At 48.6% G+C, this 26,984-nt stretch overlaps 1 pseudogene; it reads left to right on the top strand.

Annotated features, from left to right (window-relative positions):
• The first annotated feature begins 20,255 nt into the window (after positions 1–20,255).
• The window catches only part of LOC103661209, an 8,075-nt pseudogene continuing 1,346 nt past the window's right edge, over positions 20,256–26,984 (top strand).

Raw genomic sequence — 26,984 nt, 5'->3', positions numbered from 1 at the left:
TGTTGATCAACTCTAGAACTGAATTCTGCTCAGGAAGGAAGAGGCTGACAGTTCTTAGCCACGTGATAGCTCTGAGCTTGTGGTCTAGAACTCGACCTTGAATTTTTCATGTCTTACTCTAGAGTGAAGCTGGATTCGCCACCTTTTAACCTGACCCGAAATAGTTGTGTTCATTACCAAGGTTGAGAGTCCTACCGCATGGGTCAGAATTCCATTTCCACCACTTGCTAGCAGTACCTCCTTGAGCAGATGACCTAGACACTTCCAGACTTCATTTTTCCCATCTCTGAGATAGAGATAATCATAATACTACCTTATGGCGTGGTTTTATTTTTCAGAATAAATGATATTGCCCGTGGGAAGTGCTAGGCATAGAGGCTGGTTTACAGGAATGCTTGATATACTTTAACAACTTCGTGATTGTTTCATATCTTAGGGTAAAATTTTTGTATTGTACCAGAACTAAATCAGTATTGATCCGAAGGAGACTGGGATAAATGAAAATGCATACTGTAACCCTGAGCACAACGGTTAAGAAAATAACTCAAAAAATTTAGCAAAAATATCAACAGAAGAATGAAAATGATGCACTAAAAAATATTTAACACAAAAGAAGGTAACAGAAGAACAGCTCATCTTCTGTGCTGGTCCTCACAGGTCATTGGTGTCTTGCCGAACAATGGCCTATTGTCCTTTAAGGGATCAGATGGGGCTGATGGGTCATGTGGTCTAACTGGCTGTAGCATAATTCAATGAACTGGTCCAATCAGCTACGGTTAAGGAATCACGCAATCAAATCAGCGGTCCATCAGAAAGAAGCCACCTGGTTCATCGCCCACCTGGACCAGCTGTGGATGGAACCCTACCGAAGGAGATAGGAGCTCAGCATCTGTATCCATCTGAAGAGGTGGACTGACACGCCATTCTCAAGACCTTGCTTCAGTAAAGAATCACGACACAGTGCCAGGGAGAGAGAAAGCAGACCGAAAATCAGGCCCTGCAAGGCTGAGTGAGGGAAAGAAAACTCCAGCTCCATCTGAGTGTCTGGGCCCTTGATCATTCCAATGGTAAGATCCATGTATCCAGTGGAAGGGAAGGCCAAGGTCTGGGAACTAAGGCTGGGATTATGAGGCAACCTCCAGTACCTGCCTGGAAGTGTGGGTCTTGGGAAGTCAGTTGGCCTGAGTGTTACATGGCCAGTGCCCCCCTCTGCGCACCCTGGCTATCGGGAGTAGCCCTGCCTGTCACTCCTATTGCCTGGCAAACCCCATGATACACCACGTGATGCTACCCTTGTGACTTCTGCAGATCAGACGCAGCGGAGTCACAGGCCTGGGTCTTGAGCCCGTAGGTCGTGGGTGAGGTGGCCGCGTCGGTAGCCAGGGCCCTGGAGCACAGCTTCTAAAACCTCTGCTTACCTCTCCCTTATAGAGCTACCTCTCTTGCCTCCTCACTTCTGTTCACAATATCCCCGCTTGGGAGAGCACATTTCCTCCCCTTTCTCTGGATGGCCCCCTGCCCTCGCCCCCTCCCCCCGCCACCCGTCAGGTCTTAGATGAAATGGAAGGCAAGTGACTAGCACCAGAAAGAACAGAGATCCAATCCCAGTGCAGCCTCTTCCCGTGGCGAGTTAGGTGACTCCCTGAGTCTCTGTTTATTCGTCTATAAAATAAGTATAACACTATCCCGATGGGTAACTTTGACAATGACATTTCCAAAATGTACAGAATCCTGCATGGGCTGTGGAACAAAGGAAGATCTCCGTAAATTACGATTCCGAGGACAACGATGGTGAAGATGAAGAGGTCGATGGCTGTGACATGTCACCTCCTCTGGGAGGCTTTCCCTGATTGGTGGCAAACAGGTCCTCCGTGCTGCCTTGGTCCCCTGAGCCTTCCCCTATCATCACACTGATCCTACTGCCTTGTCATCGCTTGCTGACTCGCTCTTCTCCAGCAGACAATAAACTCTGCATAGGCAGCAACTGTGTCCTATTCACCACGACAGCTCTGGCACCCAGCCTAGGGTTGGACATACATGGGGTGCTCCCAAAGATTTGGCCCCCTGAAGTACTTCCCTTGTCTCTGCCATGGGTTATTAAGAATGCAGGCTTTGAAATCACATGGACCTGTGTGTGTGTCTAGCGTCTACCACGTAAAAGCTGTGTGACCTGGGTCAAGTTGCTTAACCTCTCTGTGTTTCATTCCTCTCACCTATGAAACGGGGGTTAATAACAGTTCCTACCCTATCGGGTTGTTGTGAACATCAAGTAATAGAAGAAATATGAAAAGGTCAGCGCATTCGTTCATCAACTATTTATTGAGTATCAACTATGTGAAAGATGATATTTTAGAAGCTGGGGAAGGAACAACACAGAGAAGGTTGCTGCGCTCATGGGGGAAGGCAGACCACAAACAAAGAAAAAGCCCAAAACATCATAAGTGAGGAGGGAAACTCTAGATGGTAATGGGGCAGAGTCGGGGACAGCACTCAATAAATATTTATCATTCTCACTAACGTCCCACCGGGAAAAACAGAGAAGCAACCACGCCTGGGGACCCTGGGGAGCTCGGGTCCCAGGCTCTTTCTCTGGTCGTGGGCAGAGGCTCGTTCCGGCTCCCACACCCATGCAGCCCATTCTGCCGCCAAAGCCTGCCTCCTCCACAGGGAGAAAGAGCAAAAGCCCACTTTTCATGACACCTGTAGTAATTCTTGGTGGAATGTATCTGAAAAGATGCAGGAGAAATTCTTAAAATATATTTCCCTCCAACCACAATATATTCCATATGCTTGGAAACCGTCGGGGAGGAAGCCTGGTGCGCTCAGCTACTTCTGGTAAATGTTTCTCTCCCACACTGGGGAAATCCTTATCAGGGGGCTCTCCTACCTGACAGCTGGAAGGAATTTAGGAGAAAATGCAAACTGCTCTTGCAAAAGAGGAATCAAAACCACAAGAGGATCTGAGAGCTTCTCTCAAAGTGAAAGGGTTTAAGGCTTCGGGGCTGCGAGCTTGGGGAAAAAGCAAGCTGCGGGGGGGGGGGGGGGGGGTGGGGAAGGACCCCACCCTCCCCCACAAGGATGCTCTGTGCCCCCTTGGGAAGTTTACTGGCCCCCTGTGAGCCTTGGTCTCCCCCTTTGTAAAGTGTCTGTGAGCTCTACGTGTAGAATTCTACGAAACTCAGAGGATCCATTTAGGAATCTATGGTTTTCTGTGGGTTCTTCCTATCAGATGCCAGGCTGGGAGCCGAGAGCTCCAGGATGGGTCTGATACGGGCTATGGCCTCGGGGGCTGGGGTCTCAGCTCCATAAGTCAGCCGCTGGCACACCTAGCCCTACAGAACCCACCCTCCTGAAGAAGTGACCCGTGGCAGCATGCTAAATGGCCATCCTACTGCAAACCCTGAAAGTCAGGACAAGGAGACTGACCAAGAAGACGAGCAGCACCAGAATCGAGCATTGGTACAGATACGGGGAGCCAGGCACTCTCATGCTCGCTGGTGGGAGTGTCCACGGTAGAACCTTCCTGAAGGGCACGTTGATACCTTGGATTTCAAAAACAGCCCAGCTATTCCATTATTAGGAATTAACCCAAGGAAATAATTAAGAAGGTCTGTGAAGATTTAGGCGTATTTATCAGTGTTTGTTAAAGAGAGAAAAACTGGGAAAATTGAAATATCCAAAGACAGTGGATTAGTTAATAAATGCAGCCGTTTGATCAGCTGTTTTGCACTCATTAAAGTAATGGTATGTATGTGTAATTACTAACATGAAAGGATTTCAAAATATATTGTTAAATTTTAAAAAAGTTAGTTACAAGCTGGAGGTCCCTTGTAAGAGCTCATTTTTAGATTGGTATATAAATACAGATACTTACTAGTAGATATGGATACAGATAGAGGGAGATAGGTGGATGAGTGGATGGAATGGATGGATGGATGGATGGATGGGTGGGTGGGTGGATGGCTGAGTGGTTGGATGGGTGGGTGGATGGATGGATGGAGGAATGGATGGATGGATGGATGATGGATGGATGGATAGGTAAGATGTATAGATGGGTAGGTGGATGGATGAGTGGATGGATGGGTGGGTGGATGGATGAGTGGATGGATGGGTGGGTGGATGGGTGGGTGGATGGATGGGTGGATGGATGAGTGGATGGATGGGTGGGTGGATGGATGGAGGAATGGATGGATGGGTGGATGGATGGATGAGTGGATGGATGGGTGGGTGGATGGATGAGTGGATGGATGAGTGGATGGATGAGTGGATGGATGAGTGGATGGATGGGTGGGTGGATGATGGGATGGATGGTGGTGGAGTGGATGGGATGGAGGTGGGGATGGATGAGTGGATGGATGAGGTGGATGAGGATGAGAGTGGATGGAGGTGGGTGGATGGATGAGTGATGGATGGGATGGATGGTGGGGGATGAGGGATGGATGGGAGGATGGGGGATGGATGGGGTGGTATGGAGAATGGATGATGTGGATGGATGGATGAGTGGATGGATGGATGAGTGGATGGATGGGTGGGTGGATGGGTGGGTGGGTGGATGGGTGAGTGGATGGATGGGTGGGTGGATGGATGAGTGGATGGATGGGTGGGTGGGCGGATGGATGAGTGGATGGATGGGTGGGTGGGTGGATGGATGAGTGGATGGATGGATGGGTGGGTGGGTGGATGGATGGAGGGATGGATGGTTAAGTAGATAGATGAGCATTATGGTTTGGTAAGACTTTAAATCATACGCACACAAGAAGCTGCGGGACCTCAGAATACAGCACGATTATCTCTAGAAGTACAGTTAGGAAATGCCTCTCAGGGGAGCTTTATTCAAACATTGGCTGAGCGAGGTTAAGCAACTTGCCTGAAGCCACATGGTTGGAATAGAACCAGAATTTGAATTGGGCAAGTCAATTTCCAGACCCCAGACTCTTCATGCCTTGAGCAACTTGTCTTCTCACGAGGAGCAGTTTTGACCAGGAAGGACACGTTAGAATCTGGGGTCACCATCACATGATCCAAATCAACCTTAAAATTTGGTGCTCTCCTCAGTCAACCACCCCCCTCTGTAAGCTATTCTGCTGTTTCTACGCAACGTTAAGAAAGACCCCTGCGGGCACTGAGAAAATGTGTCCATTGGGCTGATTTGATTAGTCAATGCTGGGGTGTCTCAGGGTTCACTGCCCTGGCCCTGGTGTGTCCTCTCATAGCATCTCTGGGTTGGAGGGATAAAGCTGGGAAAACACCCTGAAAATCAATCCCTGCACCCACCCCCTCCCCTGCCCTGGGGACACCTGCGGAGGAAGTGAGGAATGTGGGCACAGGAACGCATGCCCCCCGGGCAGAGTACCCGCTAGCCTTGGCTGTGCGTGTGAGGCTATGAGCAGGAAGGTTCTGAGACTCCAGCTCTTCCTTCCCTGATTCAGGAGTCCACCCGAGCAAGGCCAGCGCTCAGAGGCTCAGCAAGCCGCCCCTTCGCAGTACAATTCACTCTGAGTCTAGACATCAGATGCACACCTCGGCACCTCTGAAACTGAGCAGATTGCTCCGTTCTGCTACACTTTCTGAGCGGCCATAGATGACATAAACCTTCTGTGTCATTGTCAATTCTTAAAGAACTCCAAGCGGGGGAGACTTGGCCTTGGAGACCACTGGGGTCAAAGACCCCTCAAAGACAATAAAATAAAAATTAAAACAACCTGCTGGGGGCTTGGGCATTTCCAAAGCACGTCGAAACCCATCACGCACTGATTCTCCTGAGAGCCTCATATTAATAATTCCATTTGGCAAAGGAGGAAACTGAGTCAGCAGGAGGTTAAGTGTCACGCAGCTGCAAGTGGCCAAGCCCTGATTGGAACCCAGGAGTCGAACTGCCCCCACCGGATAAATTTGACAGGGTGGTGGGAGACAGAAATAAAATTGCTTTGGGTTCTACTTGTTCAAAGCGCCGGTTATGCTCACACCGAGTGACGCAGGCTGTCACCGCCTCCCCGTACAGCTGTGGCAAGAAGGAATCTCCGACGTCCCGGCCTCTCACCCCATCGGGATGTTGCTTGGGAAATATTCCTTGAATGACACCCTCTGCTCCTTCCACTGACTTCAGAAAGCGCTTAGTGTGTGGGAGACACAGGAAAGGAGATGAGAGGGGTCCGTGGGGATCACCTCCCTCTGGAGTGCCGACGGATGATCCAACTCAGAGGTAAATGGTGGAGGGGACCGAACCCAGGCCACAGAGCTCGGAGCTCGGCTTTTTTTTTCAGCTACATTATGGGAACGATCACAGAAATGATGAAGTAATGGACCCGTGAGGCTTCAAGGGGAATTATGCACAATCTTCAGGGCATAGGAAGTACTCAATAAATGCCGATTTCTGCACACTCCCTTCCTCCAATGGGGGAAGAGCTGCGATCTTGCTTACAGCAAAGAAATGTATTAAAACCGTTTCTGATTTCAATCCCAAATACCTCGAGGCTAAAATCGGGGGGGGGGGAGTCAGATCGTTGAGGATTTATTGGGGTAAGGGGAGCCAGCGGGTTGACCTTTCCCAAGCAAGAGTGCCAATCCGCGTGCCTTTGCTCCCATTCGCAGGGACTCCTCTGCTCCCCAAGTCCCAGGAGAAACACATGGCATGGATATGGAGTGCACACATCCTCTTGGACTAGAAACAAAAAGATACCTTATGACTTTGATTTTTCCAATCTCATTATGTCATTAGCGTTGAGAACAGAAGTACAAATGAATCAAAGTTCATGAAGATGTTCGACTCCCTTGCTCGGATTTTAAATAGGATATGATCTGAGCTGTGAACTCTGAAGTCAAACGCACAATTTTCTACGATGCAGGTATGTAAGGGTCACAGAACTCTTAAAAGAGCATAATTTGTCACTACCCTCCATTTACTTTCCTACAGCCCTACAGTAAGAACTTGGTTTCTCGAATATGCCATGCTGTCTCCCAACCCCCAGCCCCTCATGGAAGCTGTTCCCTCTGCCCAAGACACCTGGTCTACCGCCACTCCAATCTCCATCCCCTCAGCCTTCAGGTAACTCAACCCAATTGTCACTGCTTCTCAAAACCTCCCCTGACCCTCAGACTAGGTTAAAACCAGCATATGCGGGGCGCCTGGGTGGCACAGCGGTTAAGCGTCTGCCTTCGGCTCAGGGCGTGATCCCAGCGTTCTGGGATCGAGCCCCACATCAGGCTCCTCCGCTATGAGCCTGCTTCTTCCTCTCCCACTCCCCCTGCTTGTGTTCCCTCTCTCGCTGGCTGTCTCTATCTCTGTCGAATAAATAAATAAAATCTTTAAAATAAAATAAAATAAAATAAAACCAGCAGATGCTCCCATATCACCCAGTAGAGCCCTCCAAAATACTTTGCACCCTTGACATCACGAAATTGTATCCTGCACTCGCTCACAATGTGCATAATACCAGGGAGCCTGTCTGTCCGTGCATTTATATATCCTCAGCACCCAGCCGAGTGTTTGTCATAAATTGTCATTCAATTAATATGTATTTCCAGTCCCACCTGTACGAATTTACCGTAGAGTAAAAACTGAAACCCCAAGAGGAAACGGGGATGGCTCCAAACCTCTTTTAAAAAGTTTCACAAAATGAGCAAAGCGGGGAAAAAACATTTTTAACAAGACTGTTTTGACAGATACCTCTTCGGTTCGCCTTTTCCAAAATGTTCTTCCCTTGCCTGGATCACCTTTCACTACTTCCCCGATTCCCCTTCTAATACCCAAACCAGGGGAAGGTCATAATTCACGGGAGTGATATTTGCAGATTAAAATAAAAACAGCCACATTCTGCAAGGAACACTGACATTTGGCAAAACGTCTGGGCCAGAAAAATGTGTGAATGTCGGATGCTTCGCAGGACATAGCCAGATTCCTTTTCTTCTCCCAGAAATATAACAGGGCAGTGCACATTCTGGTTTGGATGTATCCCCACTCTCTGGAGTAAGGGAAAATACAATAAAAACCGGAACGATGATCTCATGGCCTCCCTGATTTGTCAAGTTGCATCTTTTCTAAGTGGCTTTTTTTTTTTTTTTTTTTTTAAGGCTTGAGATGCTTCCAAAATATTTATAAAAAGCAGCAGTCTCTTCAAAGTTGGGAGGCAAGCACAGACCTCCAAGAAAGGAGAGAGGCACGGTTGCTTTGTGACCTCTGGGGGGGTGGGGAGGGGTGGGGAGAGGTGGGGAGAGGTAGGGGTGGGGGAAGATGGGGTGAGGGGTGCGGGGGAGGTGGGGGTTGGAGGAGGGGAGAGGGTCTGAGCCATGGAGGGAAACTGGAAGCTCAGATGCAGAGTCCTGGTACCCCCCAACTTCTAATTTGGAATCTACCAGAATGCTACCAAAATTGACATTTGCTTTTGAACCTTATTAACCAAGCTGGTAATGAGGTCTGAAGTATAAGGATTAGCACATGGTACCGAGCAGTGCCAAAACCATTTTCTTCTTCTAAATCTTTTTTCCCCCTTTATGACATACGTTCAAGAGAATACAGTACAAGCTCTAAGGAAGAAAATGTTAATAGATACTGCCTATTGCCTCATGATCCCAAAATCATTTCTGTTAACATTTTAACATATGCCTTCCCTGTTACATGTGAGTGTGTGCGTGCACACACACACACACATTACACTAATTTTTACAAAAATTAGATATTATTGCATGACTTGTTTTATTCTTTTTTTTTTTTTTTTAACACCAATAGGTCTGCCTGGGTTCTCAATCTGCCCCCCACTCCCTGTGTAAATTTGGAGAAATCACTTTCACATTCTGAGCTTCAACTTTCTCATCTGTGTAATGGGGATAAAAATAGCACCGGCCTCAGAAGGATATCTGAGGATGAGCTCCCATACCTGGTAACGCACCGTGTGTGTGCATGTGTGTACCTGTGTGCGTGGGTGTTTCCATACAAATAAACCATCTTTCCCATGTCATTTGAAAAATTCTACATAGGGGAGCCTGGGTGGCTTGGCTGGTTGTGTCTGACTCTTGGTTTCACCCAGGTCATGATCTCAGGGTCGTGAGATCGAGCCCGGCGTCCAGCTCCAGACTCAGCACGGGAGTCTTCTTCAGACCCTCCCTCCCTCTATCTCTCCACCCCCACCCCACCCCTGCTCTCTCTCTCAAATAAATAAATAAATCTTTAAAACATAATAATAAAAAATAAAAAGTTTTACATAAAATCCTATTATGTGAAGGAATGGTTGAATAAACCATCCCTTTGCATCAGACATAGTCTCATTTCAACACATTTAAAGTCCTTGATGTATTTATCCTCATTTTATTCTTATAATATCCCTATGGAATTGTTATTAGTCATGTGGATGGTAATAGCTAATATTCAACATAAGGATTGGCGAACGTTTTCTGTGAAGGGCCAGAAGGCAAATATTTTTGGCCTTGCAGGCCATAGGGACTCTGCCCCAACCACTCAGTTCAGCCGGTGCCATGTGAAATTGATGTGAAATGGGCCATAGACACAACATGAACAAGTGGGTGTGGCTGTGTTCCAGGAAAATGTTATTTACAAAAACAGGCCGAGGGCGGATTTGGCCTGTGAGCCCTGGTTTGCGGACCCCAGGACACTGAACGCCAGGCACTGTTGTGAGAGTGTTGCCTGGATGATCTGATTTTATTCTCACAATGATTCTGGAAGGGTGAATGTTGAGTATCATTCCCATTTTGCAGATGGGAAGACTCTCCCAGGTTACAAAGCAGATCCATGGTTGGGTCAGAGCTCACGCTCTCCTCTCCCAACCCCCAAGCCCTGCCATTCTGCTCTCTGCCTCTTGAACCCTTTCTCCAAACTGGATCCTAGTTCTTCAGCCCCCTGGGATGAGCTGTTCACATGCTTGGTTTACAAGGACGGCAGCAGAAGCAGGCAAGCCGGCGGACGCCCTCCTTGTAGGGCAGTCGCTTGCAGCTTTTCGAGAACCCTCTGGGAGCGGTGCTGGGAGATCACAAGCCCTGTGTCTCTGTTTTCAGCCTCTCTCTTATCCATTCTAGCAATAAATTCCAAGGATGAGCCTGCCACAGACCCAGTCATGTCAACATTTTGTGCATTTCTGTGAAGCTCTGGTCTCAGAGATCAAAGCAAGAGGCACATCCCCTGGGATCCAGCAGAGAGCTTCCAGAAAGATTCATTCACTTCCAGTAGGAACTTGCAGCAACCCCAATGCACAATCCACTCTCATCAACAGCCTCTAGGCATTTGGCAGTGGGGAGCAGGAGAAAGGCCCGTGCCTTCTAAATTTATTGCCCAAAGAGGCAGGGTTAGAACATCGAAGCGGATTTCTTGCATGAAGCCCATCTGAGGGTTTTAAAGTTCTGAGGAGGGTCAGGCAGCAGCCGTGGCTTATAGGACATTTTCCAAAATGCAACACCCAATGTGTTTTTCTCATGAAAAAAGAAGAGACACCACAGGATGGCCGCCTCTCTCAAGGCAACCTGTCTGACTGTGATGACAGGAAGGGACCCCAAAGCATAGATATCACAATTAAATCCTATCCAGATGATGAAACTAGTCAGGGAATAGAAGATCTAACCTTTAGTCTTGTAACTACTCAATTAGGTGGCTTCTTAAGAGTCAGGCATAAATCTTTGGGCCGACTATCGATGTGCAACTTCCTGGTTGGTCTTAAGTTTTTATGTTGTTAAACTTTTTAGACTTTGCTTTGTGCTAATATCAAAATATGGATGTTGAATGCATCATGCACAGACCTGGAGGCTAACAGGAATTCTGAAACAGTGAGAACCAAAGCTGTTCTCAACTTGATGGTGACGTTTTGCAAACAGAAGAGGAAAGCACAAGATAAAAAGAATGTTTCTGGTCAAGTGAGTTTGAAGAATGCTGCATTGTTTTTGCCCTCCCTGAAACTCACAAAGCGTATTAGCATAATAAAGGCTCTGAGCAGTCCTGCAGGAAAAGGCAACTGTTGCCCTTTGGGTGCACCCGGTAAATATGGGCATCTCCCAAAGCCAGCTCAGTGGAGCACACTTTAGGAAATCCCATTTTAGAGCAGCGCTCTCTGAACTGGAAAAAGAATCAGCTATCATCAGGATGGGCTTGGTCATCTCCGAAGTGGAGAGACATGTTCTCACTGGTCTAGTTTCCAGTCCTGGTTGGTCCCCTCTGTGTCTGGTGGCTCACGTTCACGGGAAGCCTGGCAAGGTCTTTAGAGAGTCACGGTACTCAGGGAACGGAACAGACCAGCTGGGTCGGAGGAGAAAGTGCTGCTCCAGGGACATGCCCATGTTGAGCTGTAACTTCATTTACCCGGAATCCTGCGCTGGCTATGTTTTTCCCCTGCAACTTCAACTATCTAGAACCAAGCCAGAAACACAGAAGTTGGTCGAGTCGTACTGATTAAGGGTGTTGCAATCTCTTCCCAGAATATAGAGGAGGAGAACCAAGGACCTTCCTTTGCCTTGCTTGCTATTGGATTTCAGTGCCTGGTGCAAAAGAGACACTGAGCAAATACTTGTCGAAGGAAAAGACGTTCTCAATATCAGTGTCCCTATTCAGCAGAAGGAACTTTGTAATGCATAGAAGGAAGACATCAAACATTAAGAGAAAGGCACTGGGATTCAATGTACTACCATGTGGGGCTGGTGGGTTCCGTTGTCCCCCACTGTCAGCCACTTTGGGCAGTTAGCTGTCCTTTTCCCTCTGAGCCCTAAACGCCGGCAGGATGTTGAGGTCTTGCATTCAGCAAGCTTCTCTGCTTTCCATCCACGTTCCATACCACTCACCCCCTCTGCTGAGCTTGCACAACAAGTGACACAGAGAGAAACATGTATCTTTCCCTGCCCAGAGAGTCTGCCTAAGTCTGAGACCTCCTGATTTCCATCATGTAGCAACCAAAAGTATTTCAAATTGCTCCTTTTATAGATTACTACATACCTACAGGAGGCCATAAAAACTATTCACCTTAATCCGGATAAGAGTGAGCCAAAGTGGATGATGGCGCGATAGCACTCCCAGAGGGCTTCTGGAGCCCTGTCCTTGAATAGTCATCTCTTTCGGGAGGGAATCTATGGAGGGAGTCAACTGGTAATTAGTAGTGATTAAAGTGCCTACTCCGTGCTTATCACTGAAAGGGACTTCTGAAGGGTAATCAGTGCCGGATATGGTCCCAAGCTACTGGAAGCTCACTCTTGGCCAAAGCCAGGAGCTGGCTGGTTGTTAAGGAGTGAGTACAGATAGATAACCAGACACTCAGGCAGCTGCAACATGCACATGTCATTCATGCAGAAATATACGCTGTATTTTGAAAAATGTTCCAACTCGCCAGGAAATCAAAGATGCCCAAATGAAAACTACTATGGAATTAACAATTCTTTTTAAAGAGAGTATCAAGTAATGGTGACATTGTGGAAAACTTACAACTTGTTCTCTGTCGGTTTCAGGGTAAAGTGAGGCAACCTATCTGGAAAGCCACCATAGGAAGAATTTTCAGGAGTCTAGAAGCAAATGTTAACACGTTATTGGTAGCAGGGTTACAAATGGGGTTTATTGTCACCTTTACACTTTTCCCTGAATATGCCAATTTTACCCATAGAACATGAATTTCTTTTACAATTTGGAGAAAAAATGAGAGATAGATGATAGATAGATAGATCTATTCTCATAGACATTCCACTCAGAACCCATTCTAAGGAAAAAATCTGAAGTATGAAAGCAACTTTATGCATAAAAATATTCACCCCTGGGCCACTTACATGATCAAAAAATTAAAAACCGTTTGTATACCCACACGTGGAATAATATTGTCCTTTAAAAAGACAATGTCAGAATTTTTAATGACATGGAAAATATCTGTAGTATCATGCTAAATCAAAAATTATGGTACAGAATTGAGTCCCACATCGGGCTCCTCCGCTAGGAGCCTGCTTCTTCCCCTCCCACTCCCCTGCTGTGTTCCCTCTCTTGCTGGCTGTCTCTCTGTCACATAAATAAATAAAATCTTTAAAAAAAAAATTATGGTACAGAAGGATGTATTTTTTTCTCAATTATATAAAGAAAATACGTGTCCACAAGAGGGGAAAAAAGGCAATATGGAATATTGAGATTATCTCTAAATAGTTGAATTATGGTTTATTACATGATTTTAGATTTTCCACAGTAAGCATAAATTTAAGGGGAAAAAAACTTTAACTTTTGCAATTTACAGTTGGCAGTTTCATCTAACAGGAAGGGGAAACTATATCTGTATGCCAGATGAAATGACTCATGCTATGGCATTATTGTGTCACTAAGCATTAGATCGCGGCGGGCCAAGAAGAGGGGGGTTAGGAGCTAGTAGGGAATCTTTAAAGGTAAGCTCAGTTTTTCTAGATTCATAGAGGACAGGGTTGCCAGGTTTAGCAAATAAAAATATGAGAACCCCCTGTTAAATTTGAGTTTTAGATCAATGAGTATTTTTTTTTTGGTATAAGTATGTCCTATTCAATATTTGGGTTATACTTACCCTAAGAAAAATGTTTTTATTTAAAGTTCAAATTTGACAGAACATCCTAGTTCTTACCTGGTGACCCTATGGGTGGGTGCCTGCCAACTATTCTGGGAGAATGGCATCCCAGGTGGGCACTCAGAGTTTCAGGTGATTTTTGGTTCCTTCCTGTTTTTTACATTACAAGGGTGGGTATAGGCTGGGTTTAATCGGTCAAGTAGGAGTTCTAAATGGGAAAGCAGGGTTCCTTTTGTGATTAGGGATCTTAACCTCTTGTCCATGAAATCAGTCAACAAACATTGTGAGCACCTACCCTGAGCTTGGCACAGTGATGACAGCTGGGGGGGGGAGCATGGGTGTGACAAATAGGGCAGTGGACGTGTCTACATGAATTTGACCACTTCAGCGTCTAGTCAACCTTTCAGTACGTTTGTGCCTCCATCCCATCAGGGGGCTCCCATGGTCCCGTTCATGTCCGTACAGTCAGAAAGAAGGAGAGAAACAGAACCGGGGAATGCATTTCTCCTAGACCACACACACCCCCTCCGTGTTCGTTCCCAGCGCCACGCCTGCGACCTTGCTGTGCCTTCCACCTTGGATGCCTTCCCATCTCTTCTCCAACCTTCGCCCATCCCTCTTCACCTAAGTCATATTTCTCTGCTCTCAATTCCCAAGTCACGTACATCCAAGTGGATCAAATGTAACTAATAAGATCTATGCCATTTCTCAAGCATCATTTCAGCCGGGCATGCCACTGGATGCTTTATTCTTATGACTTCAAATCTTCACAGAAACCATGTTCTATTTTACACGTGGGACGGTTGAGCCACAGTGATGTAAAGTATCTGGTGGCCCAGGTGAACTGAGATGGTATGTTGAAAGCCTCGAGCAATGCTTGGGATAAATTAAGTTCTCTACAACTGGTGGTCATCGATTTTTTTAAAGAGGCAGATGCCTACAGATGAAAATATAGAGCAAACCATCATAATAACAAGAATACCCAAATTGATTGAGACAAATATTTGACATGTGCTATCATGCAGATCCCGCTCTATACGGAAGGAGTGCTGTCTTCTGGTTTTAGAGGTAGGGAAACTAAAGCAGGCAGCAGCTTAGGGCTGGAGCCAACATTTGATGGGCCTGGCGCGAGAATAAGGACGAGGTCCCTGAACTTGACCTTGGGGCAAAACGTTAGAAGGGGGATGGAAGACATCCTGGCGAATGTCATGAGCATCTCAACTGTACTTCCTGCGTGTCCCGCCCGCAGCACTTGCCCCTCGACGCCAGAGGACCAGGGCTCCTGCGGTTATGGGGTCTGCGGCCAGTGGGACTGGACACTAAGCAACACTTCTAGCCCAACAGAGAAGGGCACGGAGGAGGGGGTGACCTAGCGTGGCTGTCGCAGGGCTCTCGGGCCAGGACAAGCTCCCAGCTAGCCCAGGACCCGTCTACAACGTGAGGCTGATTAGCGGCTTGCTTTCAGTCAGGCTGACTTACGAGCACAGCGATTTGTGGGACATTTACATGAACCAGAAGATGGGTTATCTGATGAAAATTGCTTAATTTAATATCCTTGCTTGACAGGCAAAGAAGCGTGCCCCTCTGGGAGAATCTGCCAGGGCGGACAATTTTTAAAAGTCCCTGGACATGTTTAAGAAAAACCACCACGATCCTCTCCTTACGCACCAAGGAACAAAAATACAGTTCTTGGGTCCAACGGGCAATCCGCCATCGGACTGTGGGCCCAGGGAGGCCTCAAAATATCCACCTTCCCGGCAAGACCCAAAGACGGCCACGCTCAGCCTCTGCCTGGCATAGGAACTGGTCTGGCCTTAGGCTGGTAGAGAGGAAGCAACCCGAGCTCGGTTCTTGTGGGCTACAAGCCTGGCTGCTGATGAATTATGATTCAGCACAGAGTTAAAGCCTTTTTAAAGATAGAAAAATACAGGCCATCGGGAGGGTACTCCATTTCCGTAGCTTTTTATTCATGAATTCAATACAGAGCTACCGAGGCCTTAATGTCTCGTTCTCAAAGTCAGCGGCATCAGAGTCACCCGGAAGGTTTGTCGATCTTGGCTTTCGGGGTCCCACTGCCAGAGTTTCTGACTCAGTAGGTTTGGGACGGGGACCAAGAATTCATGTTTTCAGCAAGCTCCCAAGTGCCACCGATGCTGGGGTAGCAACGGCGCTTTGAGAACCACTGGGCCGGGCACACGGTGAACCACATCACCTGGGACCCCCCTGCCCGTCAGTTCTATACGCAAGACGGCCTCAAGCCCCTGCTCCGGGCCTCAGAGAAACTCTGCTCAGGATGTAGCCGCTTGCAGACTTCTGACCTCATGGCCATGCTCCACCTTGAACGCCTGAGTTTGTTCAAATCATATGCTTGGTGATCACTCTGCTGCCCCTTTTTCACGCTGCCCACCCGAGGGGACTACGGCCCTTTTCCTTACTTCAAATCGAGCCCACGCTAAAAGCAAAAACCGTCTCATAAGCTTTCTGGCTGCGTCAAAGCTTCGACTGAAGATGAAAAGATACCAGGGGTGTGCGTGTGGTGGTTCCAAGGCCAAAATATTTTTCCAAATTCAAATTAATAATAGATGTCTCTGCTATCTACAGCCTCTGGCCACCCTGCCGTGGGGGCAGTGGGGGGGCAGGGGTTGCCTCCTGGCCCTTCATTGCATGTGGCAGCCTGTCCCCAGCTCCTTGAGCTCGGTGTCCCCTTCTGTCCCTTCTTCTCATCTCTACCCCACCCCACCTCTACGCTCTACCTCGTAGAGCTCCGAATTCTCTGTGCTCTGTTTTATAGAGGGAATCCGCTCTCTCTGGCTCTACTCCCAAACTCAGCTCTCGGCCCACGTGTGCATACCCAAACTTATGAAACGTGAAGGCCTTCCTTTAGCGGAAAAACAGCCACATAAATTCCACCCCACCCCCACCTCAGGTGTTTAGAGATGAGCAGGTCTGTGCCAGGCCGGCCCTGTTAGTCTAACAGAGAGCTGATATGTCACACTCGTACACTATTAGTATGTATCTTCAAGCACTAGAACTCACTAAGTATTAAGGGCTCTGAGAAGAAGGCCAGGGCACAGGAGCAACAACTCTAGCTACAGAAGCCTCGGAAAGCTCCCTAGAGGCAAACACACCAAAGCTGTTATACTGCGTTCGCCACTTGTATACAGGGGGTGGGTAATCCTGGAAGAGAGGACAGCGGAAAGAGAAAGACACAAGCGTCTCACAACTCCTTAAGGAAACCATACTCCAGTTTCAACCCCCACGTTCCTCACCTTCCAGTGGGTGATAAGAACCAGTGTGAGGTCTCCTGTTGCTTGTCCTGTAAATAGGGTCCAGCCCCTTTCTGTAAAAGGTGTGAGCCCTTAGCAGGCATTGCTATCCTTAGCTTTGAAGTTTGGCTCAAGTTCTAAGATAGCAAAGGCTTTATATATAATCCCATTACTCTAGTAAGCAATTATGGAGCACCTACTGTTTAAGAATCTGTGCATGCTGAGCATGTAGGGAACAAATATTTGAGACTTAACACCTACCATAGGGGACTGAAAAACAACTAAGAGGGCAAGGTGTCTCCAGTCTTCATAGCCAGTGAGTGCTGTATGAAGCGGAGCGGTCTTTCCTCAATGCTATACCATGTGTCATCTGTATCAAGGAGACAGAGTGTATTTACAGATAGAGAAAGGAAGAAAATGATAAAACGTCTATGTATTTATCTGGACTCTTTCAGTTATGGAACAGAACAACTCCCCTCCAAATATTGTCTCAAGAGGAGATCAGGCATGGGTGGATCAAGGTGATTATCTGAAAACTGAACAATGGTCATCTAGACTCTCTCTTTATGTTTGGCATCTGGTTTTTTTTTTTTTTTTTTTTTTTTTTTTTTTTTTTTGTGCTCAATGGGGTTCATTCCTTTGATTACTCCAACATGTTAACATGTACCTCTTAGCAACCTCAGCAGAAAGGAGACTTTCTCTTTCCTGCTAGCTCCATCAAAAGTCCCCTAACACTCACAGGCATTTCATCGGTCTTGCTTGGATTGTGTACCTACCTCTAAAACCAATCTCTGTGGCCAGGAGAATGTTGGCTGTCATTAGCCTGGTCTAGAATGCCACCTGCCCATCCCATGAGACAGCGGTTGCAGCTGATCCGAACAACCAGGACTGAAATGCAGGTGGGTGTGGGTAGGGAGGTGGCTCACACGGGAAAGGACATGGGACAGGCCAAACCAACAGGCATCTGCCTGAATGTGTAACATATGAATTTTTAAAACCAAGTGTGACATACTCCCTCAAGTTCCAAAGAGAATTATAAGTCGATCACTTCCCACCAGGGCCCCTGCAAGGCAGGCTAGGGTCGGGGTTAGGAAGGGGGCCACTGATCTGACTCAAGAATTCATGTCCCAGGGGCGCCTGGGTGGCACAGCGGTTAAGCGTCTGCCTTCGGCTCAGGGCGTGATCCCAGCGTTATGGGATCGAGCCCCACATCAGGCTCCTCCACTATGAGCCTGCTTCTTCCTCTCCCACTCCCCCTGCTTGTGTTCCCTCTCTCACTGGCTGTCTCTATCTCTGTCAAATCAATAAATAAAATCTTAAAAAAAAAAAAAAAAAAAGAATTCATGTCCCAGCTGCCTTACTTAGCATCTGAGCAACGTTGAAAAAATAGGCATAACAAGAGTATTTACCTTCTGAGGTTTCGTAAGGATTAAATGAGCAAGAACTAGGGAAAGTACCTGCCCTGTTTTAAGTTTGAACCCCTGTGGTTATGAAAACTTCTTGTGCAATTTTATGCACCCTGACTAAAGGATTTACATCTTTTACCAGATTTTCCAAGGGATTTGTGAGGGTGGGGGGGAAGCAAAGCCCTGCTTTTTTGAGACAACAGTCCCCTAATTCAGACCTACCCTGGTCCCGTAGATGAGGAGCTGTCTGCATACCGTGGTTCACAGAAACGCCTCATTTCTCCTACAGTTTTGTGGGCTGGTAAAATCTCGAGGCTTATTGGCAAGGCGGCCTGACAACACAGATCCCAGCTTTTACTCAAGCCTTGAGGCGTTTCTCAGGGCTCTCTGGGCACCCGTTTCCCTCCGGTCTTCTTAGGTTCCGTCTACACGAGACCAGTGTGGTAGATGGATCTTCAGTTCCAGGGCTGAGGCAAGAGACTGGCCCCCGGCCTCTGGAGAGAGAGCTCGGCTGGGCATCAATCACGTTGTCAGATTCCTGGGAACGGGGAGCATCAGCACATACTTTGTGGTAGCCCACATCTGAGATCAGACTGTGTAGGCACATGGCGCAACAGGTCTTCAATTTCAATTAGACACCACGTCCAGATAACTCGGGGAAAGGGAGGGAGAAGCAGGGCACTCTTAGGTGGGTGTGCGGAGGGGTGGTTGATGAAACCACGGGGTCTCTGACATCGCCCCCACTCTGCCCTTCACCCTTCCATTCCCTGCCTCCCCCGGCTGCTCTGACTTCCTCCCCCTGCCACCAGAGACCGGGCCCCCGCTCACCGCACAGTGGAGGAGAGGCCGGAGGCGGGGTGGGGGGAGAGCCTTGGCGCGGAGAGACCGCAGGATGGATGGAAGGTCCCGCACAGGAAACCCCCGGCAAGGGCATCCTGTGCGCTAGCCGGCCCCAGTCGTCTGCTTCCAACAAGGCGCCGAATGTGTTTTACAACATACAAAGTGTATTACTACAGTGATGCCTAAAAAATACACAGCACATGCTCAAAGATGTACTGCAATGATAAGGTGCGCGATCCCCCAAAAGTCTGGGTATTCACCAATAATAGGGCAGATAAACAAGCTGTGATCTACTCGTAGGCTGGAACAGTGTGAAAATGAATAAATGGCACCACACTCACTGACATGGACACGACACGGCTGAGTCTCAAACACAGTGTAAAGTGGGCAAGGCCAGACCCGAACTCATGTGCGCTCTGGGCTTCCAGGCAAATAAAGTACAAAAACGGGCCAAATTAAAATTTTGATGTTAGAAGTCAGGGTAATGGTTATCCCTGGGTTGGAGGCTGGTGGGAGTGAGGGCATTTGGGAGGCTGGTAAAGGTTATTTCTTCACCTTGATGGTAAATACCTGTGTCCACCTCGTGGTAGTTCATGGGGCTGTACCCTCGTGCTCTGTGAGCCCTTTCTTCATGTAAGCGCACGTTACACACTGTAGAGGGGATGGAGTTGGCGCAAAACGGCCGCCCACCCTTTGCTACTTCTCTGCCCTTGGATCTGGCCTTAGTATGCCGGTTTGGAGCTCTTGAGAGACAGATGGTGAGATGGAGTTAGGAGTGCGAGAGGTTCGTTTGGGAGAGGGGGGAGCAGGCAGTAAGAAAGCCTCCCTGGAAGATGAAGGGAGAGGAAACAGATCTGGACAGGGACAGCCTGACAGCACCATGTAGATCTGACATCGCCTTGGGGACTCCGCGGGGTGCTCCAGAGCAAAGACGGCTCACTAGCGGAGTCTGGCCCTGGGGAGAAAGGGCCAGGCCCTAGAGCCCCCACCAAGCTCGGTCCTCAGGAGGTCCCCTTGGCTGGAGGCCCCCTTGGCTGGAGGCCCCTGTGGGCTGGGGTACCCAGGGGATACCCTAAACGTGCCACGGTCAGAGGCTGCCATGGAAGCCTGTCCTCAGCTGAATGACAAATTCTAAGAGCCTTGCAAGTCGCACGCCTCCATGGAGGCTACACTGAGCACCTTGGCTGACTTTCTGGGATTTTCAAGACTGGGTTGTAAGAATCCCTGTGGCTTCTGCTGGCACCTCTAGGACCATGGACTCTTGGAGACCCACACTTCTGTGTAAGAAGTCTGGCTACCCCGAGACGGCCACGCTGCGAGGAAGCCCGGGTGAGCCATGGGGAAGGGCCCATGGAGAGAGAGAGGAACGCAACAGTCCCCAGCTCTTCCAGAATTCCTAGCCTCGCCACATGGCGGGAAGAAGCGATCTTGGATTTCCCAGTTCCAACAGACGCCACGTGGAGAAGAAACAAAGCCCCAAGCTGACAGCCAGAACCAAGGCCCTAGACAAATGGCTCCAGGCAAGCCGCCCCAGCCATTCCCACTCCATGAGGCCTCAGCCACTGCAGAGCACGAGTGAGCCATCCTTCCTCTGCCAGGACGGTATGTCCCCCCTACACCATCATGGGAGTAAGAGAATGGTTGTTTAACCCCACCAAACGTGGGGGTGGTTTTTTATGCAGAAATAGGTAACTAGAACCATTTATTTAAGAGGGAAAAAAAAGCGTGGAGACTTTGCTAGCCAAAGCCACGTGGGCAGCTAATTGGAGGGAGGGATAGCATTCTCATTAGCTAATCTGAACCTCTCTCGCATAAGGTTCAGAAAAAAGGCTCACGATTAAGAACAAGAGCATAGCACGATCCTGGTGCTGCTTACCAGCTGTGTGGCCTGGGGCATGTGGCTCCACTTTGCTGGGCTTCAGCGAACTCATTAGTAAAATGGAAAAAATGGATGGGCTTGAAGGGGACCGAGCATCTGAAGCACTTAGCATGTGGCCTGGCACGTAGGAAATGCTCAGCGCTCAGCAAACATGGGTTATCATCAGCCCGGCCGTGGGTCCCAGCTCCCGCATCCGACGAAAGGAACTCATAATGCCTGTTCTGTCCACCTGCCGGAATGGAAAGGATCAGATGGGGCGCAGAGGGGTTCAGAGCGCACACCCAGCCACCGCAGGGCGTATGCTTCCAACGCAGAATGCCAGACTCCTTCTATCCGTTCCCCGGCCCCAAAGGTGCTGTTTGAGAAGAGAGCTTCGTGCTGCGCTCCGGGCTTAAGAGAAGCAACGAGCCAATTAGGGCAGATCAGGAATTTCGGGCAGGCTCTTTGGAGCTGGCACATTTTCCAAGCTGAGCCCAAGAGTCTTGGCTGATGGGAACCTGTGCCCCAGCCTCCCCCAGCCCCAGCCCCCTGCCAGGACCTGTGTGCCTGCCCCGATCCGGAGCTGGCGTGCATGGCTCCAAGCTGGGGTGTCGATCAGAAACATTCCCGCACGCCAGAGCCACAGAACTGGGCTGGAAGGCCTCCAGGCACAAGCTTCTCTGGCCAGATCACCCTTTCTTTAATGCTGAGCAAAACCTTCAAATGTGGCTTGTGGTGAGACCCCCTGGTCTGGATCTTTCACTTTTGAGATGGGCGTGGGGGAAGGAAAACAAAACGAGACTAGCCAAAGAGGCGTTTGTGGGCATCACTCCGTACTTCCAGCCTCGGGCTCCCTCCTGCCTCTCTTCCCTCTCACGGGCACCGAGAGGTTAAACACTGCCCTCGGTTATTACTTATCTGTCTTGTTTTTCCAGCCTCAAGAACGTAGGTGCCTTACTTTATCCTCGAAGCAGGAGGAAATGGGATTTGAAATGGCTGTCCATGGCTCACCACGTGATTAACAACAACGATAACAGTAACAACAATAATAATAATGATGAATGATGCCAGCTCTCGAGCAGCCAGTGACCTGGCCACGTGCCACGCACTTCACACCTGCTGTCTCCCATAAGCCTTCCTACAGCCCCGAGACGTCGACACTGTGATGAGACCCATTTTACAGATGAAGAAACTGAGTTTCAGAGAGGGGACGGGGTCCGCCCACAGCCAGACAGCAGTGTGATCTGAATCCAGGCCTCAGACCCCAAAGTTGCCCGGTAAATACTCTACTGGCGGTTCGACGTGTCTAGCTACACTCTGGCCACATGCAATGAAAGAGAGTCTTTTTCATTAGAGAGTATGAGAAACTGATGAATACAGGTGGGCAGCAAAGGGTGGGTATTTACAGCACATGCCCATGGTTTCCGATGACGGTGGAGCAGAAAAGTTGAAACTGGGACCAGCCCCAACTGTAGGTTATATAGTAACTGGTGGGTTCTTTGCAAACGTGGTTGCTCCTATCCATTCTTCTGCAATGTGGCTTTTCAGCTCTTCCCAGGAGAAGGCAGAGCCTGTTCTCCAGCTCTTGAACCCGAGCTGGCCATGGGACTCACTTTAACCAATAGAACATGGTAGAAGCAATTCTATGCTAGCGCTGAGCCAAGGCCCCAAGATGCCTCGCAGCTTCTTCTCTTCGTCGGATAACCTCCCAGCCACCGTGGGAACAAGTCCCGGCTAGCTGGCTGGGTAGAGACTACCCAGGGCGCAGAGAAGCCAGCGGGAGGCATTCTAGACCAGCCCGCCCTAACCAGCCTGCAGCTAACAGTGGATGCATGCATGAGCCCAGAGAGACCAGAACACCACCGGGCTGAGCCTGCCACAATCTCCCACCTTCCAGAATCACAAGCGCCACAAACGGCAGCTTTAAACCTCGAAGTTAGCAGATCCAGGGACATATGTACAGACCCTTCTGTCCAGTGTCCCGTGGTCAAAGGATACCATGCTATCTCATCACCATGGTGGGACTCAAACGGGTGGGAGCTCTGGGATCAGTGATAGGAACATCTTCACACAAAATAACAAGAACTGTCACTTACGAAAGACCCACTGTGTGCCCGCTCTTGTCCTAAGAATGCCACAGGTGCTAAGTCATCTAAGCATCTCACCACCTCTCTGTGGTTCGTACGTATGACCGACCGCATTTTACAAATGAGAAGCCGAGGAACAGAGAGGCTAAATAACTTGTCCAGGGCCACACAGTAAATAGGTGGTGCAGTTGGCAGTCAAACCCAGGCCATCTGGCTCTAGAGTTTGTGTTTTTATTTTCTTTTTTTAAAAGATTTTATTTATTTATTTGTCAGAAAGCGAGAGCAAGAGCACACATGCACAAGCAGGGGGGGCGGCAGGCGGAGGGAGAAGCAGGCTCCTTGCTGAGCAAGGGGCCGACGTGGGGCTTGGTCCCAGGACCCTGGGATCATGACCTGAGCTGAAGGCAGACGCTTCACCGACTGAGCCCCCCAGGCGCCCTTAGAGTTTGTGCTTTTAAAAGTCAAAGCTGCTGTGCTGCTCTGTTCCAGCTCGTTCCACAGCTCATCGTGAACTTGGCGAGGAGTTAATTTCTCTGAGCCTCGGTCCTCTTGTCTGTAGAATGGGGATGATGGTCGTTCCTACCTCAACGGATAGCTGTGAGGATGAGGAACTCGGTACGTGTATGGTGCTCAAAACACAGAAAGCCTTCAGGAAATGAGGGCTGCGGTTATTAGAGAACAATTCTTGGAGACCAACAACTCCCGCAAATTCTTTGCCTAAAGAAGGTGCTGTGACTCTCAGTTCAAGCATCTCTAAAGAGGGACTCCCTCACAGGATTCCTATAAAGGTTAAGAAACAGTAATGTGCAGGGGCACCCGGGGGGCTCAGCCGGCGAAGCATCTGCCTTCGGCTCAGGTCACGATCCCAGGGTCCTGGGGTAGAGCCCTGTGTCGGGCTCCCTGCTCAGTGGGGAGTCTGCTCCTCCCTCTCCCTCTGTTCCTCCCCACCCCACTTGTGCTCTCTCTCTCTCAAATAAATAAAATCTTAAAAAAAAAAGAACAAAAAACAAAGAAATAGTATGCACAAAAGGTCTTGGGCAAAATGGCTGCCCTGTGAAGAGTAGTGAGCATACCCATGGGAACGTTCGGTCCTCCGTAGTCCTAGAAGGCACCAAGACTGAGCCTCAACTTTTGTTCTTATTTCCAGTGCACAGACAGAATTGTTCCTTTAGCACTGGTTTGGCTTTACAAATGAACAAAAATATGTTCATTTCAGGGTTTGGCCAGAACGTCTACAACTCCTCACGAAAATGTTAATTATCCAGTGATCAGTCTGGCCCTTAGATCTGAGCAAGAGGGGACCCGGGCCCAGCCCCCCATACTTTGAACGACCTTCCTTGACATGTTCTAAGTCCCCTCTGATGCCTAGGACCACACAGGGCTGGCCCCGGTGTCTGAGCAGGGTGCCTTGAATCTGGATGGGACCCATACAGGTCCTGCTCCCTGCTACTCCCCTGTGTGGCTCGCTCTGACCCTCTGACCCACGCATGAGACCAACCAGATGCCTTGAGGAGCTCCAGGACTCATACCTCTGCGGTTGTCACAGGGCCCCATGGCCAGCCCCAGTTCCAGAAGGGCAGCTTTGGGGTATAGATCACCCCCACAGGCTGGCATGATATTTGTTTCATGGACTCAGGCCACCAAAACGGTCCACACCTGCTGATTTCAGGTAACTCCACTTACCTACATAGACAGGGCTCTGCAAAAAATATTTGTCCAGGGCCTCCTACATCCTGGGTGCAGCCCTGCCTGTGGCGGTCAGGATCTGTGCTTGTCGGTTGCATGTTCCTTTTAATATAAAGACACTTGTCTTTAATGATATTAATGGGGAAGAAAAAGAAGTTTTTAAGGAATGCTGATTGCTCGAGAAATAATTGCAAAACATGAAATAGACACAGCAGAAGTGGAAGAAAGGAAATAGACTTCCAAAGTGGGATGTGTGGGGACCTCTGATCTAGGACACCCCTTTTACCATACAGATGGGGAAACTGAGCCCTGAGGTATAGACCTTAATTGCCCAGAGTCACCCATGGTTATCTGGCCACATTCTATGCTCGTAGGAGGCTTGAGACTTGCTGACAAGCACGAGTAATTGATTGATAATAAAAGCAGTCACCCATGGCCTGAGACCGAGTTTACAACCCCGATGCTAATGGGCCCCAGAGAGGCAGAGGGTGCTGGCAACCACTTTCCCCCTCATCTCCCAGGACTAATAGCTTTATGGAGGTCATAAACTACTGAGTATTCCAATGATGAGAGTGACCTCCCTTGGCCAAATGACCCACCCTACCTTGATTGACATGCAGGCCTGGCATTCCTTAGAGCAGCAAGAACCAGCTTTTCTCTGGGCCTATGGCCTGAATCACAAGACCCCAGCCCCTGCTAGAAATTTCCCAGATATCCTGGGCAGTTGTAAGCCTTTGCTTGCCCATCCTGACTCAACGCAGGAATGTGTTCAGACCAGCAGCTTCCACAGCAAGTCCACCGCTTAACCCAAACTCAGCTCTCAGATAATGATCCCATCTGTACACAGAACGGCCTGGAAGACATAGGGAGCACCGTTAGCCTCTTCTAGTTCTGGGGCTATGAGTCATTCACTCAATCATTCACTCAGCTCATTTTAGTAAATGTGTTGGCCAGCCTCCAGAACGGTCCCCAACGATCCCTGCTGTCTGGAGGGAATGAATGCCCTTAAGAAGACCCTCCCACCCTGAATGGGACTGACCTAGGTAACCAGGAAAATATTGTGGAGGTAACAGAGTGTGACTTTTGAGACTAGGTCAAAAAAGAGCCAACAGCTTCCATCTTGCCTCGTCTTTTGGATCACTTGTCTGGGGGAGGCCAGCCCCCATGTTGTGAGCAGTCTTGTAGAAAATCCGCATCACAAGGAACTGAGGCCTTTTGCCAGCAGCAAGCATGACTTGCCAGCCATGTGAGGGGACCACCTTGGAAGGGGAGCATCCAGCCCCAGCCAAGTGTTCAGATGAGATCACAGCCCTGGGGGGATGTGAGAGATCCTGAGCCGGACCTGCCCAGCCAAGCCACTCCCAGATTTCTGACCCACAGACACTGAGGTGATAAGTGTGTATTGCTTTAACCTGCTAAATTTGGGGATAAGTAGTCACACAGCAATGAACTACTAACAAGACAAACGTCCATTGTGTGCCAGGCCCTGAAATAGGCGCTAGTATGCAAAAATGGACAGAGCAGATATAGCCTCTGCCCTCCCAGAGCTTATAGTCTGGAAGCAGATTTTATGAAGAGGGTGCAGTGAGCCTGGCAGGATCGGGACTGGATAGAAATTGGGATCTGATATCAGCACAGTCAAACTATGATCCTCTCTAGGAAGGAAAATTAAAGCAACAACTTCCACTTTACTGTTCTGTATTGATTGCCTTGTCACAAGCACATGTTGCTTTTAAAGTAATTTCTATCAGGATAGCTTCTCATAAATACTTCTCGTGAGCATTTAACTGATACCCATTTTTTGAAAGTCTTCTTGGCAACATTTATCCCAAAAAATCATTAAAACGCCCATACCCTTTGGCTCAGAAATTCTACTTAAATTAATTTATTATGAAATATGCAGAGCCCTCTTGGCTCCCTGAGCAGTGCCATGACGTTTGGCAAGAACCAGGGCCTTCACGAGAGGCGGCAAAAAGGCAGCCAAGACGAAAGTGGTTGATTCATTTTCTAAGAAAGATTGGTATGAACCACTAGATTCAATATAAGAAATATTGGAAAAACACTACCCACGAGAACTCAAGGAGCCAAAATCACTTCTGATGGCCTCGAGGGTTGTGTTTTTGAAGTGAGCCTTGCTGATCTGTAGAATGATGAAGTTGCATTTAGAAAATTCAAGCTCAGGAAAGTCAAAAAAACTAAGAGGCAGCCCATGGAATGGGAGAAGATATTTGCAAATGACACTACAGATAAAAGATTAGTATCCGAGATCTACAAAGAACTTCTCAAACTCAATACATGGGAAACAAATAATCAAATCAAAAAATGGGCAGAAGATATGAACAGACACTTTT

Source organism: Ursus maritimus, unplaced genomic scaffold (genome assembly GCF_017311325.1).
Source record: "Ursus maritimus isolate PB19 unplaced genomic scaffold, ASM1731132v1 scaffold_33, whole genome shotgun sequence".
Taxonomy (NCBI): Eukaryota; Metazoa; Chordata; class Mammalia; order Carnivora; family Ursidae; genus Ursus; species Ursus maritimus.
This window is presented reverse-complemented; position numbering and strand designations above follow the sequence as displayed.